We start from the raw sequence: 6460 nt of genomic DNA, 5'->3' as shown, positions 1-6460 counted from the left end.
GGCAAGATCGAGTCCCACACATTGAGATCCTGAAAAAAATCAATTGTTGGAGTATAGAAGCAACTTTGATGCTCAACCAACTGAGATGTCTTGGTCATGTTGTGAGAATGCCGCCAAGTCGCCTTCCACGTAAGATAATGTACGGTCAATTACATCTTGGCTCCCGATTTGCAGGAGGCTAAAAAAAAAGAGGCTGAAGACCAACTAAAAGGCTTTCTTAAGGCCCACATTAGTGTTGTTTTTGGCGGCCTGTTTTAATTTTAGTTTTAGTCTTTGTGTCAAGCTGTCATTTTAGTTTTTATTAGTTTTAGTCACGTTCATACTCTTTTTAGTCTAGTCTAGTTTTAGTCGACGAAAACTGATGACATTTTAGTCTAGTTTTAGTTGACGAAAGACATAGTCTAGTTTTAGTCAATGAAAATTGTATTTTAGTCTCGTTTTAGTAATGCAATTCTATTTAACCCAGTCAATAACCTAGTAGTATAGACGAAACCAAAATTCTCTTTCCGCCAAACCCATTTCAAACAATCTTATCTTCTTATAGTTATCTTATTATATTATTGTTACCTTATAGACTCAAGAATACATTCATTCCAGACACGGAAGACGCTCTGATTTGAATTTACAACATATTTACTTTACCAACCAAACATGTTAGAAGTAGCCTACACATATGATGAAATGAAAGTTTTTCCAAATGTCATTTCTTCTTTTTCTCCCGTGTCAGACTTAACTTTGTTTGTTGTTGTTTATGCTAACGCCTGTTTCACACATACTCAGTTTGCAGTGCGTATGTGGTGGTGCCCATGTTAATAGGTTAGAGCAGGGGTGCCCAATCCTGCTCCTGCCGATCGACTGTCCTGCACAGTTCATCTCCAACCCTAATCAAACACACCTGAAGCAACCAATTAAGGTCTTCAGGATCACTTGAAAATTACAGTCAGGTGTGTTTGATTAGGGTTGGAGATGAACTGTGCTGGACAGTCGATCGGCAGGAGCAGGATTGGGCACCCCTGGGTTAGAGCCTATGGTTAGAGCGCTCACACCGCACGCGGATGCGGTCTGGCAATGCGCTCCAGGAGCGTGCGTAACAGCAGAGCAGAGATCTACAGTACCTCAACAATGGGACATAATAGATGTAGGCTAAAAATATTGATTTGAAATAAAAAATAGAGAATAAATGTTGTGATTGTGGTACAGCCGTAGATCAGTTGCGCACTGCAAACGCAACACATGTGAAAGCACAATAGCGCGTGCCGCTCCTGCTTACACACCGCAACAGGCACCGCATACGCACTACACACGGAGTATGTGTGAAACAGGCGTAACTCGCGCAGCTGATCTTCTAAATAATGCCGCGAGTGGGGCTTGAGGATGTGAAGTCGCCTGCGTCTGCGCAGTGCGATCTGATGCCGCCCCTGAAGTGACACACGAAACAGAAATGCTGCATAATAATAATGCAAGTTAACGAGACGAAATAACGTTAAATAACATTTCGTCTCGTCTCGTTTTGGTCAACGAAAATGAAGAGACATTTTAGCATAGTTTTTATTTTGTAAACCACATTTAGTCTCGTTTTTATTCGTCAACAATATTGCATTATACATTTAATTATAGTCATCATCACATGACCAGCATTTACGTTGCGTCTCGTCTCGTTTTTGTCACGTGATAAAGGTTCGTTGACGACGATATTTAGTCATAATTTTCGTTGACGAAAGCAACACTAGCCCACATCCCTGGAAACTAGTGCTGTGAATCGCAAGCTCTGGCAGCAACTTTGTCAGAATGGAGTACAAAGCTATGAAGACAGGAGAACTGAACATCGCCTGACTAAAAGACACCAGAGAAAGCAGGCCAAGCTTGTTCCTGCCCCCTTAAGACAATCAGGAGAAACTTTCATATGCCCTGTCTGTGAAAGACAGTGTGCATCCCGAATCGGTCTATGCAGTCATCAAAGAACCCACAAATTATAGGAGAAGTCTTCATCGGACGACGATGGACTACCCAGAGAGAGAGAGAGAGAGAGCGTACTGGCGCCGTTGTACTGTGGCTGCCGTCGCATCATCCAAGTGGTGGCGGTTGAGGAGAGACCCCCTGATATGATTGTAAAGCGCTTTGGCTGTACAGAAGTACATATAAATAAAAAAGCATAAAAAACCATACATAAAGCATACATAAAAAAGTGCTATATAAATGCTGCATTCATTCATTCATTCCCCTTTGTTTTCCAGTGATTTCTTCTGAGCTTTTCTCTTTTGTATTGTGTCTCATCTATATTTCTGCAGTCTTCAGTTCATATCTCCCTCTTGCTTGTTCCCTGGCATCCACCATCATATGCCTAACGCTGTTTTTCAAATAACGTTTACCCTACCTTTAATCACAGAGCCACACAAATGACTGACATGTCATATTTTAATCTTATTAAAGGAACCCTTTGTTTAAACAGTGTGGCTCTGGTCTCCAAAAGCCCCTTTTCATGAGTTCACACTTACAAATAGTCAGATAAAGTAAAGGTATTTGAAATGCTGTCCGAGGAGAGGGCTGCGAGTTCAGACTTTGGCCCGAACCCAGAGTACTCCACCCCCATCTCTGGTTAGGAGAGTAACAGACGAGTGTGAGGAGATGGGGTGGTGGAGGGATGCTGAAAACGGTCCAGGAACATAAGCGAGTCTGCTATGTACATACAGTATATAGGCCTCCTATCATACTGATTGGATATGCAATTTGAACGAGTTACTCACAAACGTTTTTAATTAAAACATCATAAAGTGAACCATTAATAAACTCATTTGACCTGTCCTTTCAGCTGAGCGTAGAGGAGCGCCCTCTGACCCTGGAACAGGGCACTGATGGGGGGAGACAGCATGTCCACCGTAACGCCCTCGGGAACGCTCCAGTCCACAGAGATATTATCCACGGCCGGCTGGAGAGCAAACCGGAGCGACTGCATCACCTGAAGGAAAAGAACAAGAGAGGATGGGGAGTAAAAACCCTGAACGTCTCGTACTGATCCTGTCCAGAGCAGATCTTACTTTGGGCTGCATGCGGTCAGTGCCTGTGATGAACTGAGCGTGACCAGAACCTTCTCTGGCCATTCCTGTGATGAGAGCCGTACTCGCACCCTCACCAATCCCGAAGGAGAAACACCTGAGGACACAGGACCGTCTGACATGAAGTGAACCTGAAGTGAAGCGGGTGATATCAGTGAAGGAGGAGTGAGACGTGAGCGCCCACCTGTGAGAGTAAACGTGACTTTTCACCAGGTCCAGCACCTCTTTAGTGTTCCGCACCTCTCCATCAGTGAAGATGAACAGCTGAGAGAGAATCAGGCTCAGAAACACACCTCAGCAGTGTTCAGGAAGCGTGTTGAATGATGAGTGAGTGTGTGTGTGTACCTGTCGGGGGTGATCCGGGAAACAGCTCTGACTGTAGATGTGTTTCAGAGCCTGAAGGATCTCTGTGCCGCCCATGTCTGCCTTCATGTTCTTTACTCTCTTCAGAGCCTCTTCCATCGTGTCCTCGCTGTACACAACACTCTGACTGCAACGACACACACCACAGTCTCTCACTAAACCACCGCTGACCAGCACGAGATCATTCCTGAAGAACAGCTAACGTTACTGACGGGAAGAAGGACTCGAAGTGGGAGCCGAATCCATAGATGTTGAAGTAGCATCCCATGGGAAGACTCTTCAGCAGCAGCAGCAGCGTGTCCTACAGAGACACAGTGTGTGTGAGTACAGTAGAGACACAGTGTGTGTGTGTGAGTACAGTAGAGACACAGTATGTGTGTGAGTACAGTAGAGATAAACAGTGTGTGTGTTGTGTGTGAGTACAGTAGAGATAAACAGTGTGTGTGTTGTGTGTGAGTACAGTAGAGACGCATGTACAGTGAGTACAGTAGAGACACATGTGCAGTGAGTACAGTAGAGACACATGTACAGTGAGTACAGTAGAGACACATGTACAGTGAGTACAGTAGAGACACATGTACAGTGAGTACAGTAGAGACACATGTACAGTGAGTACAGTAGAGACGCATGTACAGTGAGTACAGTAGAGACACATGTACAGTGAGTACAGGAGAGACACGTACAGCGAGTACAGTAGAGACACATGTACAGTGAGTACAGTAGAGACACATGTACAGTGAGTACAGGAGAGACACGTACAGCGAGTACAGTAGAGACGCATGTACAGTGAGTACAGTAGAGACGCATGTACAGTGAGTACAGTAGAGACACATGTACAGTGAGTACAGTAGAGACACATGTACAGTGAGTACAGTAGAGACACATGTGCATTGAGTACAGTAGAGACACATGTACAGTGAGTACAGTAGAGACACATGTGCATTGAGTACAGTAGAGACACATGTACAGTGAGTACAGTAGAGACACATGTGCATTGAGTACAGTAGAGACACATGTGCATTGAGTACAGTAGAGACACATGTACAGCGAGTACAGTAGAGACACATGTACAGTGAGTACAGTAGAGACACATGTACAGTGAGTACAGTGGAGACACATGTACGGTGAGTACAGTAGAGACACATGTACAGTGAGCACAGTAGAGACACATGTACAGTGAGTACAGTAGAGACACATGTACAGTGAGTACAGTAGAGACACATGTACAGTGAGCACAGTAGAGACACATGTACGGTGAGTACAGTAGAGACACATGTACAGTGAGCACAGTAGAGACACATGTGCAGTGAGTACAGTAGAGACACATGTACAGTGAGTACAGTAGAGACACATGTACAGTGAGTACAGTGGAGACACATGTACGGTGAGTACAGTAGAGACACATGTACAGTGAGCACAGTAGAGACACATGTACAGTGAGTACAGTAGAGACACATGTACAGTGAGTACAGTAGAGACACATGTACAGTGAGTACAGTGGAGACACATGTACGGTGAGTACAGTAGAGACACATGTACAGTGAGCACAGTAGAGACACATGTGCAGTGAGTACAGTAGATGCACATGTACAGTGAGTACAGTAGAGACGCATGTACAGCGAGTACAGTAGAGACACATGTACAGTGAGCACAGTAGATACACATGTACAGTGAGTACAGTAGATGCACATGTAAAGTGAGCACAGTAGAGACACATGTACAGTGAGTACAGTAGAGACACATGTACAGTGAGTACAGTAGAGACACATGTACAGTGAGCACAGTAGAGACACATGTACAGTGAGTACAGTAGAGACGCATGTACAGTGAGTACAGTAGAGACACATGTACAGTGAGCACAGTAGAGACACATGTACAGTGAGTACAGTAGAGACACATGTACAGTGAGTACAGTAGAGACACATGTACAGTGAGTACAGGAGAGACACGTACAGCGAGTACAGTAGAGACACATGTACAGTGAGTACAGTAGAGACACATGTACAGTGAGTACAGTAGAGACGCATGTACAGTGAGTACAGTATAGACACATGTACAGTGAGTACAGTAGAGACACATGTACAGTGAGTACAGTAGAGACACATGTGCATTGAGTACAGTAGAGACACATGTACAGTGAGTACAGTAGAGACACATGTGCATTGAGTACAGTAGAGACACATGTACAGTGGGTACAGTAGAGACACATGTGCATTGAGTACAGTAGAGACACATGTGCATTGAGTACAGTAGAGACACATGTACAGTGAGTACAGTAGAGACACATGTACAGTGAGTACAGTAGAGACACATGTGCATTGAGTACAGTAGAGCCACATGTACAGTGAGTACAGTAGAGACACATGTGCAGTGAGTACAGGAGAGACACGTACAGCGAGTACAGTAGAGACACATGTACAGTGAGTACAGTAGAGACACATGTACAGCGAGTACAGTAGAGACACATGTACAGCGAGTACAGTAGAGACACATGTACAGCGAGTACAGTAGAGACACATGTACAGTGAGTACAGTAGAGACGCATGCACAGCGAGTACAGTAGAGACACATGTACAGCGAGTACAGTAGAGACACATGTACAGTGAGTACAGTAGAGACACATGTACAGCGAGTACAGTAGAGACACATGTACAGTGAGTACAGTAGAGACACATGTGCAGCGAGTACAGTAGAGACACATGTACAGTGAGTACAGTAGAGACACATGTACAGCGAGTACAGTAGAGACACATGTACAGTGAGTACAGTAGAGACACATGTACAGCGAGTACAGTAGAGACGCATGCACAGCGAGTACAGTAGAGACACATGTACAGCGAGTACAGTAGAGACACATGTACAGTGAGTACAGTAGAGACACATGTACAGCGAGTACAGTAGAGACACATGTACAGTGAGTACAGTAGAGACACATGTACAGCGAGTACAGTAGAGACACATGTACAGTGAGTACAGTAGAGACACATGTACAGCGAGTACAGTAGAGACACATGTACAGCGAGTACAGTAGAGACACATGTGCA

This window comes from Rhinichthys klamathensis, unplaced genomic scaffold, assembly GCF_029890125.1.
Source record: "Rhinichthys klamathensis goyatoka isolate OS25496 unplaced genomic scaffold, OSU_Roscu_1.1 h1tg000255l_1, whole genome shotgun sequence".
In the NCBI taxonomy this organism is placed as follows: domain Eukaryota; kingdom Metazoa; phylum Chordata; class Actinopteri; order Cypriniformes; family Leuciscidae; genus Rhinichthys; species Rhinichthys klamathensis.
The sequence above is the reverse complement of the archived record's forward strand: the minus strand, read 5'-3'. Positions refer to the sequence as shown.